The sequence below is a fragment of the Macrotis lagotis genome, chromosome 8, assembly GCF_037893015.1.
Source record: "Macrotis lagotis isolate mMagLag1 chromosome 8, bilby.v1.9.chrom.fasta, whole genome shotgun sequence".
NCBI lineage: Eukaryota > Metazoa > Chordata > Mammalia > Peramelemorphia > Peramelidae > Macrotis > Macrotis lagotis.
In genome coordinates, this window is record NC_133665.1 from 173,059,045 (window position 1) to 173,071,172 (window position 12,128).

Here is a 12,128-nt window from a genome sequence, read left to right on the forward strand (position 1 = left end):
CCTTGGAGTGAGGAGGCCAGGAGTTTGAATCCAGCCTCTGACTTACTAGTGTGTGACCTTGGGAAGTCACTTAACCCTGATTGCTTCACATTCAGGGCCATCTCCAATTGTTCTCATCTCCAGTTGTCCTGATTCCTATCTGGCCAACTAGACCCAGATGACTCTCGAGGAGTCTGGAGGAGGAAGTGAGACTGGCAACTTAGCACAGCATCCCTCATTCAAATCCAATTCATGTGCTTGTCATGGCATCACTTCCTTGAAGTCACTGTCTTCTTCAAAAATAAAGGACAAACATTAATTTTATCTATCTGGCTATCTGTTTAGATTGACTGATCTATCTATCTATCTATCTATCTATCTATCTATCTATCTATCTATCCATCTATCTCCCTACCTACTGGCCTATCTGTCTGTCTGTCTATCTACCTGTCTTACACACACACACACACACACACACACACACACACACACACACACACAAACACAGGACAAGATGGAGATTATCAATAAAGAGAAGTTACTAGCTTTATGAGATATAAGAAAGACTTCTTGTAGGAAATGGGGGACTTGGGGGAAGCCAAGAGGTAGAGATGAAGAGGGAGAGCCTTCTAAGCATGGAGGACAGGCAGGGAAAGTGCCAGGAGTCTGGAGATGGGGTATCTTGTGTGAGGACCATCCAGGAGGCTCCTTAACTATAGAGTTAAGGAAGAGAAAGGAGTAGGAAGATTAGAAAGGCAGGAAAGTCCAGGTTGTGGAGGGCTTTAAATAGGACACAGGGGAGTCTGTATTTAATATTGGAAGGGACAGGGAATCACTGGAGTTTTTTTTCCTTGGTGGGAAAGGGAAGGAAGTTGTGTCATGATCAGATAACAGGTTTATAGGGAAAGAAATATTGGGTTTGGTATCACCTAGACTGTGCAAAGGGGTAATTTGAGTTAAAATTCTGTCATTACTGCTTATTATCTGTGTAACCTTGGTCAAGAAAATGAACCACTCTGGATCTCTACCAAATCTACAAAATGAAATAGATGTTCTCTAGTGGCCTTTCAGAATCTATATTTATGATCCTGAAGATGGAGGAGAAAAGGCAAATACTCACTTGAACTTTCCCAAATGCCCCTCTATACAACTTTAAAATAATACTTCAGAGCAAACTCTGGAGCAGCAGAACTGACAAAAGGATGGGGTGAAACAATTTTTCAGCCATAGACAACTATCTGTCTGTCTCACCAGGATGGTTGTCAGTCCAGAGAGGAGCAAAGCCAGGCCAGGAGAGGCCTTGGAGGCAGCTGTAGCTGCTGTGGGAGTTCTCAGACCACAGATGGCCAGGGGCTCAACTGACTGGTTGGGAGGAGATTACAGGGGACCCGTTTCTGGTACTAGATGCAGGATCCTGTTGCTTTGCTCGTATATGATTCTGGGATGATGTCTAGGACAAAGAGGAGCTCGAGTACACTAGAGTGCCTGGAGGAAAGCAGGGGGCCCTAGTCCCACTTCCAGTGCAAGTACTTGCAGAAAATGCCTGCAGTCACTCCCAAGGGAGCAGGGGCCTGAGCTATTATTCTTTCCAGATGCAATGACAATATATTTAGAGAATCAACTAAAAAACTAACTGAAATGATTAACAATTTCAGCAAACATGTAGGATATGAACCAAAACCATACAATTCATTTATTTCTTAGATATTAATAAGTCCAATAAGAAGAAATAGAAAGAGAAATTTCATTTAAAATAACTGTAAACAATATAAAATACTTGCGAGTGTATCTGCCAAGACAAACCCAGGGACAATATGGACAGAATTACAAAACACTTTTCACACAAAATTAGATCTAACCAAATGAAGAAAGATTATTTGCTCATGAGTAGGTCTAGCCAGTATAATAAAAATGATAATTCTTCCTAAATTGTTTTACTTATTCAGTTCCATACCAATCAAACTCCTAAAAATCATTTTATAGAACTAGAACAAAATTCATTTGGAAGAACAAAAGGTCGAGCATATTAAGAAAATCTCTGAAAACAATGTGAAGGAAGGTGGCCCAGCTGTACCAGATCTCAAACTTGATTACAAAGGAAGAGTCATCAAAACAATCTCATCCTGGCTAAGAAATAGAGTGATGGATCAATGGAATAGATTAGTATAATACACAGTTAGGAAAAGATCAAAGTAATCTAGTGTTTGGTAAATCCAATGAGTCAACCTTCTGGGACAAGAACTCACTATTTGCTGCTGGGAAAACTGGAAAGCAGTTTGACAGAGAGTAGATGTAGGTCAACATTTCTCAATGTATATCAATATCAGGTCAAAATGGGTACATGGTTTAGGTAAAAAGGGTGACATCATAAGCAATTAGGGGACAAATGATGCTCAAGGAGCTAAAAATTATAAATATCCCTTGATTCACCAATACTTCTACTAGGTCTGAATCCCAAGGAGATCAGAGGAAAAAGGGAAAAGACCTATAGCAACTCTTTTTTTCGTGGTGGCAAAGAATCAGAAACTGAGGCGATACCTATCAATTGGCTTATGGCTGAACAAAGTGCAGTATAAGATTGTGATAGAATACCATTTTGCTATTAGATAGGTTGGCAGGATGGTTTCAGAAATACCTGGGAAGACTTATATGAACTGATACAAAGTAAAGGGAGCAGAACCAGGAGAACATTGGATACAACAAAACAGCAACAATTTTATATAGTGATCATCTGTGAATGATCTGGCTATTCTGAGTAATACAATGATCCAAGATATTCCAAAGGAATAATGATGAAAAATACTATCCACTTCCAAAGAAAGAAGTGATAGTCAGAAGATTAAAGTATACTTTTTTAAACTTTATTTTTCTGGGGTTTTTTTTTGTTTGTATTTCTTTTGCTTCATGACTACTATGGAAAGACATTTTGTGTGACTTTACATGCATAATCTATATCAAATTGCTTTCTTATAGGGGATGGAAAAACTTGGCACTCAAAATTTTTTAAAAAAATGTTAATTTTTACTTTTGATTTAATTTTACTACATGAGAAATCTTGTGATGAATCAAAGTTGACAGCAGAGAGTTAAATTTAACAAAAAGGTATGGCTGGTCAAATCTCCAAGAAATAAAAGGAATAAGGGAAGTCAGTACAGATGAGTATTTTCTGACCAACTGTAGTCATCAAATCAACACCGATCACCACTAGTGTTACACTTTCTTGAGGAACTGGGAATCTGGCTCACAGTCTTTCTTTCCTACACTCTGCTCTTCTACCTGGAGATTTCAATATAAATATTGACTTCCCCTCCAACACCCAATTTTTTTTTCCCAGCTGATTCACCTCTTCAGCTCTCATGACTCATATCTTTATATTACCTTCATAATATAGAGGCATGGTTAAACTTCAAATGTCACCTTCTCTATCATTGTCTTACTTTTATGGTTTTAGAGTTGAAATTCCTCTTTGATCTTCTTTGGGGGGTTGAATACATCATTTCACCTTCTGCTGGAGAAAGAAATAACAAATCACTACAGTATCTTTGGGGAAAACAAACTCAAAGGAATCATGAAGTCACACACAACTCTAAAAACAACAAAGATTGGGTTCAAAAAATCAACTTCAACCATGTTTTTGGAAAGATATTGATCGGCTGTTTGGAAACAAGTGAACAGGCTTATCTTTCGTCTATTGAATATATGAAATAACTAGTATTTTATTATTATGAAAAATTATTACCATTAATACTTATTATCTGAGTCTCACTCTCTTGTCTAGACTTGGAAGTGCAGAATTCACTCATGGGTCTGATCCCAGTTTTTCATCAGCACAGCTTTGACCTGAGATAATTCACTCCTTAGGTAGTCTGATGGTCCCCCTACTCCTCCAAGGGCCCATCATATTGGTAGCAGACTTAGTGTAGAACTATTTTAGCCCAATGCCAGACTCCCTATAGCAAGGATAGTGGGTGACTTCGCTAAGCCAAGTACCCAGTTATTTAAATCTTAAATATTTGAAAACATTTTCCTCAAAAGCAAGTTTGTACATTTTAGTGCCCTAGGGCAGAGTTCCAGTTGCCCTCACCCTAATTACAACTTTGATAGAGTCAGTATTTCTATTTTGGTCTTATTTTTGATCAGGGAAATTAAGGGGTGGGGAAAATGGGAAAGAAGAGATGACAAGAATTAATAGATTGCATAGCTATATCTTATGTGGTTATAAATGCATTTGTGTCTTTTATCTTTATCCTTTAAGTCATTAATAATTTGGTTTAATTTCCTTTAATGTGACCAATTATCTGACTACCTTCCAAATGACTGCTACATCATCATATTCTCTGTCCCCACCACCTTCTCCTCCTCTTTCCTTTGATGGTGTCATATTGTATAGATTTACAGATCATCTTTTCTTCTTCTCCCTCAACTCATACTTTAACAGTTGCTCTGTCCTGTGCCTCCTCCTTCCCCAAACCCTCTTGGAACCCTCCCTTCTTTAGTCTCTCACCATCCTCTTCCTCATTTGGTTTTCAACTCTTTTCCTTTGATTTTCATCTCTATTTTCTTATGCGATTTCCAAAGTCTCTCACCGATTCTCCTTTGTCCAGGATATCCCCTCTTACCCAGTTGCCCAAGGAAACTCTGGAATCCACCACACATCCCATTATTTCCCTATTCCTTTCTACCTTTCCATCTAGAACCAAAGGAGATGCCATTGTATGCTATACGATGTACCATCTGTATCATACAGACTTGCTTATTTGTGTCCTGGGGGGTGGATTTTTCTTTTTTTTTCCCAATCCCACTTATGACTGGTTATGACTGATCACCCCGCACTTAGAGCAGCCCCTCAGGTGAACCCCTCCTTTCAATGGCCAGTGCTCCCCCAACCTGGATGTGAAGGAAACAGTGGAGCCAGCATCCTTCTTCCTCCTCTGCCCCCACACGGGCTTCCTCTCGCCTTGCCCCTCCTCATCTCCTTGTTGTCTGTTGGCTTCCATCATTAAAATGTCACCTCCTTGAGGGCAGGGCTCAGGTGTTATTTTTGTTAGTTTTTTTTCCTATTGTTTGAATTTGCATTCTTAATGTTCAATTTAGCAGAAGAGGAAAACACTAAATAAAATACAGGTTGACCTGACTTATAGAGATATAGTCATTCCCATTGGACAACAGGGAAAGAGATGATTCCAGCTGCTGCTGATAATGATATATTTAACACTCATATCACATTATTCAACATTTATAGAACATTATGGACAGGCATTATGACCAAGAAAAATACTAAAAACTCCTATTTAGGTTAACTACGTACAGGTCCCTGTGCTAAGCATTTTACTATTATTATCCCCTTTGTCATTCCAGTTTTGCAGATGAGGAAACAGAGGCAGTGGGAAGTTGGCACTTGCCCAAGCTCACCTAGCTAGCAAGGGTCCGAAGCTGGATTTGAACTCAGGTCTTCCTGGCTCCTCTCTCTAGTGTATTTGTCTAGTCTCCTTTGTAATTTATCTTCATTATTATTATTATTAATTATTAATTATTCTCATCACCCCTGGGCGGACACCCCGCTGGGGGACCCAGGGGCCTCCCTGGACCAGACTTTAAAAACAGCCTGAGACTTTTTCCTCCTGAATAGTCCCTCCAACGTCTGCCTTCTGATTGGGTCGCATGAATATATCCTGCGCTCCAATTGGCTCAGCGGCCTGCTCCTCTTGCCCCGGGACGCCTGGGAGTTGTAGTCCGCTCCCCCGTAGCCCAGGAGCGTGCGTGCGTGCGTGCGTGCGTGCGTGCGTGCGGAGCCCGGGACCTTCCCCTGCCCGTCCTGGCCTGGGTGAGCCACCCTCCCTGCCCTTTCCCTGGGGTCAGGGGTCACGGTGCTGGAACATTCCCCCGGGCTCCTGGGGGCAGGGAGGGGGCGTCAGCCCGCTAGTGGGGGGAGCAGCCCCCCGCGGGGTCCTCCCCTGGTGGAGGCGCATTTATTAGGCGCCTGCCCATCCCGCTGGGGGCAAAGGCGAGAAGCACTTAGTAGGCGCCTGCTGGGTGCAGACCCAGGGGTGAAGAAATGTGGGGGTCACCCCGGCCAGGGGCCAGTCAAGAAGCACAGATTAAGCGCCTCCTGGATGCCCACGTGACCCCCGGCCCGGGCTCCTCGGCCTGCCATGACCTCGGAAGTCCTTTCCCGCAGGCTCCTAAAAGGTCACGCACGTGGCCGGTCGCCCCGCCCCCTCAGCGCTTGGCTCAGGGGTGACCCCGGTGACGTCACCCCTCCGGGATCCGGGCGGCCCGGGGTCAAAGTCTCTCCCCACGCATGCCCAGACGGTGCCCTCCCCCTCCCCCAGCCCCGCCACTGCACGCCTTCTAGAGTCCGCTCCCCGCAGCCGTGGTGCCTTCTGGGAGCCGTAGTTCCTGCCTCCCGCTGCGGCGTGGCCCCGCGCGGCGCCTGCTGGGAGATGTAGTCCCGGCCCCAGGCCGCTCAGAAACTGCTGGAAGTTCACCGCCCCCTTGACCCGTCCCGGGGGAGCCCCTGGGGCTGGTCTCCCCGTCCCCGCCCGTCCCCGCACGGGGCGGGAGTAGTAGCCCCCAGCGGGCCCTGCCGCCGTCCCATCCGCCCCAGTGGATGATCCGGGTGGCTCGCAGACACGAGTGCTTTTTACAAAACTAATTTATGCACCAGTCTAGGTGTGCTTGGAAGCGCAGCTGCACGTGTGCTGACACGCCCACTCTCTGGCGCTGGTGCGCCTGCGCGGCGGCCCGCCTGCTCGCGCAGGCGCACTAGCACGTCGTGGCTTTGGGTCCCTCCTTGCATGAAGACACCTTCATCCCGGCACACCCGTGTCCGCAGTGCATGCACATGGAGTGTGTGCGCACAGGTTATGAGTGTATGCGTGGCGCAGGCATACTTGTGGCTGAGATGGGCATGCGACATGACTGCACGCGCTAGTGGGTGTGAAGTGGCAGCTCTGCCCATATAAAGAATGGTATGCAGAGATGCACGTATGAGTTTAAAATTAATTTTAAAACATAAATATATTTGAACAAAATTGATTTTCTTTCCTCCCTTTCTCTGGTTAAAAAATAAAAACAACAAGCCCTTGTAACATTATGGGATTCTGTGTTGAGCCCTTGTTCTTAGACTGTATTATGTAGAAATGTTGACCTGCATCATTAGAGAGAGTTTTCCTCCTCTGGAAGCTCCTTATACTAGTCCAAGTCTCATTCCTCTCATCAACGAACAAATATTTGTTGAGCATTTATTATGCACCAGATAATGTACTAAGCAATGGAGGTAGGAAAACTGGCAAAAGAAGGAGCTTACATTCTAATGAGGCAATATGCAAAGAAATGATATAGGAAGCAAACTGTATGCAATAGAAATAAATAGGAAATAATTAACAGTTGGAAGGCATTAGAATTCAGAGGGGTTGGGAGAGGCTTCCTGCCCAAGGCAGAATTTTAGTTGGGACTTAAAGGAGGCCAGGGGGTTCAGAACAGGGATCCTGGTGTCAGAATGATTGAGTTCAAATTTGGCTTCAACCACTTACTGCTTGTGTGTGCAAGTCACATGACCTCTGCCTTTGCCTCACTTTCCTCAACTGCAAAATGAGAATAATGGTAACATCTATCTCACAAGGTTGTTGTGAAGATCTAATGAGCTATATTTGTTAAGTGTTTTACACTGTGCTGGCACACAGTAGGTGCTATATAAATGGTTGAATCATCCATCCTACAGCATATTATGTCATATCTTATATAGGTATAATGTAATATAATAATAGTTAATCTAGAATAAATACTTTTATATAATAAAATGATATAATATGTGTAACTGGTTATATCATATATCATATAGTAAAGTGTAGAATATAATGTTATACTAATGTATATATTATATAATATGTATATACATAAATGATACATAATATATCTTAACAGGGTATAATGTAATAAAATAGATAATCTAGATTAAATACTTTCATATTAAATGGTAATTTATTTCATATATCATATAGTAAAGTATATAATATAATGTTATAATAATGCATACATGCTATGATATCTATATACATAAATGATACATAATATATGTTAGCAATGTGTAAACAGGAGGTGGAATATCAATTGGAACCACTCTGTGGATGGCCTCCAATGCCAGGACTGTATGCTTTTTCCCAGAAGAGAAAGTAATGGAATGACTTGGCTGGGCTTTCTGAGGGTTCAGACAAATTCCTGCGTTCACATTACTGCCCAGGACATCTACTGGCCCTGTGACCCTGAGTAAATCTCTGTCTTAATCTCTATCTGTGCCTCAGTTTCCTCATCTGTAAAATGAGGGGTTGATCCCCTTGATCTTAAAACTAAACTATGGCCCTGTGCTTTTTTATATCTTTTAAACACAAGAAATGAATTTAGGACTAGAAAGTAAAGAAACATTGGGATATGAAAACGAGAATTTGGGGGTTTATTTTTCAGATCAAAGAGCTCATGTGGAAACAGTTTGTACTGCTCTGTTTTAAGGTTTGCAGGGCTCTTAAATTGGAGGAGTGTTATTATCCTTATTTTATAGATAAGAAAACTGAGAGGATAAAGAGCTTAAGGATAGGTTGGTAGATGTCCCCAGGTAGTACCTCAGCTCTAGTTTGCAGCAGCATTCTTAACATGAGGAGTGGCTGAAACTTATTTTTGTCATTTAAATATCTTGATAATTTGTATTTCAGAATAACAGAATAACCTTTTGCCACAGTGCCTTACACATAAGTAAGCATTTCATAAATACTTGTTGGGATTGTTGTAATCCTTTGTCTTTTACCTTATGAAAGCATGATTTTGAGAAGGCATCCATAGAATTCTCCAGAGAGGTAAAGAAGCATTTTGTGGGAAGTGGCTTTCTCTAGGATTTGCTCTCCTGGTAATATAAGTACAGAGTCCCCTGCTGCAGTATTGTCCAGTAAAGGCAGTAAATTTACTGTGACTTTGCAAAAGGAATGCCTCATTTGTAATGTTCAGATTTTGAATTGGGAATATGTCTAACTTACCTTGTTGTTGTCGTTACTCTGATCCCATCTGAGATTTTCTTGGCAGAGGTACAGGAGTGGTTTTCCATTTCCTTCAGGTCATTTGACAGATGAGGAACTGAGGCAAATAAGGTGAGGTGACAGGATCACACATAGCTAATAAGTGTCTGAGACTGGATTTGAACTCAGGAAAATGAATCTTTCTGATTCCAAGCACAACTCTATCCACTGCATCGCCTAGCTGCCCAACCTACCACATTGTGGATGCTTAATAAATGTTGATTAATTGATTATATTGAAACACAGTTATTAAAATTAAAATAAAAAGTTCAAAGACCCCTCATTTGTGATGTGATCAGTTTTGGGAACAGCATTGTTAGTAGGACCTTGGTCAGGTGGAGAGGTAATTCCCTGCTTTGAGATCATGTCTCTTGAAGATAGATTGAAGGAATTGGGAATGTTTATCCCAAAGAAGAGAAAACTCCGGTTGAACCTAAGAGTTCTCTTCAGGTACTTGGAGGACTATCATGTGATGGGGAATCTGAAAATAATGAACTTGTTCTGACTGGTGGCAAAGGGCAGAACCAGGAGGGAAATGTTGCAGAGAGGCTTAATTCTCAGAAAACCTCAAAAATGAGAACTCTCAAAGTGGAGTGGACTTTCTTCATGGGTAAATGAGTGCCCCATCCTTAGCGGTATTACAGAAAGGCTTCTCCATCAGGTGTGGCTGAACTGAAACCAGACCTCATAGGCCCCTTCCCATTCCACAATTCCAAGATTCCACACTCTGGAGACCTTCTCTTAGAGGTCTTTCCCCTGACTTCTGGCTGTGTTTGTGCTTCTCAGCCTCTCTGCCCTAAATGTAGCTCCATTTTCACTTGAACACTTCCATTATTGTCTGGAATCGGAGGAGATGACCCCATCAGCTTTGGAGTTCCCAATGTCCTTGCTTCCCCTTTCCTTCCTGGAGCTGTGTCCTCCTGGCAGGAACCTTTGGTTGCCTGGGGCAACTTGCTGCTCTTTTCCAAGACTGACTGTAGTTCTTTGGAAACTGCATCTTAGTCTGGCATCTCTAGGACTTTGCCTGGCTTATCACCTGATGGGAAATGGACCATGGTAGGAGTAGATAGGATACTAACTATGGAGTTGAGAAGAGCCAAGTTTGAATTCAATTGAGATATTACTAACTGTGTGTGACTCTGGCCAAGTCTCTTCATCTTCATATGCCTTGGTAAAATGAAGGAGGCCTAGAACAGGTGATTAATAAATACTTGTTGACTTCTAGATATCATGGTTTAAGAAGGACATTGACAAACTGGGGAGAGTTTTGAGAAGCAACCAGGATGGTGAAAGAGCTTGAACCCTTCTGTTTGCATATGATCGCCCCCCCCCCCTTATATTGTAAACTCCTGAGGGCAGGGACTTTCCTTTGTCTTTTTGTATTCTTAGCATAGGGTTGTGCTTAATAAATGACTATTGAATTTAAATGAATGAAAAGACCTAATCATAGTTAACCTTCAGAACAAAAGACTTGAGGGGGGGAGGTGGAAGGAGAAGTAATATTAAAATTATAACATATATATTATAACATAATATAAGATATGATATGATATGATATGATACATGATATATAATATGTAATATAATATATAAGTAATATTAAAACATAATATTTAAAATCTTTAAAATATGGAGGAGGGAGTAGACTTGTTCTGTTGGACTCTTGAGGAACAACTAGGAATAATAAGATCATTGCAAAGAGAATAATTTGGTTAAAAATCAGGAAAGAACAATTCAGTCTTCCCAAAAGTGGGATGACCTTGTTGGAGAAGTTCCTCCTTGTTGGAGAGACCTCTTTGAAGGTCTTCAAGTGGGGATTAGGTTGGACTCTGTGGCCTTGGCTCTTCCAATTCTCATAATCTCTGATTCTTGGACTAAGGCTTTGAACTGTGTCTGGGTTCTTAGAAACAAAAATCCCAATTGAGGGATAAAATAAATCTCTTGGATAAAAACACAGGATTATAGGTTCAGATGATCACCCATTTAGAATCAAGAGGGACCTCAGATGCCATCCTTTCCTCAGATAATAGGGATAGGGCTAAAGGGATCTCATACATCATCTCTTCTCTGTCTCTTTACTTCTTTCACTTTCCAAAGGGGGAAGCTGAAACCTAAAAGGGTTAAATGACTTGCCCAGGTCACACAGGAGCCTGTGGTTGAATCAGGATTGCCACCTAGGGTCATCTGACTCCAAATTCAGTGCAATTCCTTCGGTAACTGCTCTTGGCAGGACATTAACAGAGATACTTCTGTGTACACAGAGATAATTAAATGATCCTCTACTCTTCTGCAGAAGAGATTATTTCTGCATAATTGCATAATAGAATAATAATTGTGTGCATCCCTAGCTAAATAGTCCTGGGGGCAGTTCACAAGCCATGCTTGGGAGAGGTAGATTTTACTCTGCATTGTCCAGGGTCAAGCAACCAGAAGATAGATTAATGAACCTCAGTGAGCATTCATCAGGACTCCTGGGCTCCCACCCACATGTCTTTACTTAGAATATTAGGCCTGAAAGGGATTGTAGAAATTATCCAGCCCAACACCTTCATTGTATAGGTAAGGCACCTTGATCCTTAATTTTCTCTTTTAATCTAGAACAGCAACTTTTAAATTTGAGATATTATAGCTTATTTCCCTTTATCATCCATGATGCTTAGAAAATCCTTGAGCTCTTAAAGCCTGTGATTCTTTGGGGTTGTTCTCTCCTTTGGCCTTGAAGGGCTTGTGTCTCTTTGGCCATTCCAATATCTTTGTCCTGTGGAATGTGGGAAATTGATTTCAATATGTTGGGTAGTTGTTCTCTCTTCCAAAGTAATAATAATAATAGTTGACATCTGTAATAATACTGGAAGGTTTACAAGGTGCATTCCATGTTTTCTTATTTGAGTCCAGCCGCCGCTCTGTGATATTGGCCTACAGATATTAATATTCTCATTTTGTAGAGAAACTGACCTTCAGTGAGTCTGTGACCAGTCAGTAAGTGTCTGGGATGAGATATGACTTGGGTCTTCAAGACTCCAAGTGAGGCATTCTATGACAACTTGCCTCTCCATAGTAAACTCATAGGTGAAAACTCCGATT

General features: G+C 41.8%; 1 long non-coding RNA gene across 2 annotated transcripts in view; it reads left to right on the top strand.

Moving 5' to 3' along the window:
• The first annotated feature begins 5,763 nt into the window (after window positions 1–5,763).
• Window positions 5,764–12,128, top strand: part of LOC141496355 (uncharacterized) — a 686,762-nt gene continuing 680,397 nt past the window's right edge. For both annotated transcript variants that reach the window (XR_012471037.1, XR_012471036.1), the window contains exon 1: window positions 5,764–5,803. This is a non-coding gene — a long non-coding RNA (uncharacterized LOC141496355). The remainder of the gene's footprint in view (window positions 5,804–12,128) is intronic.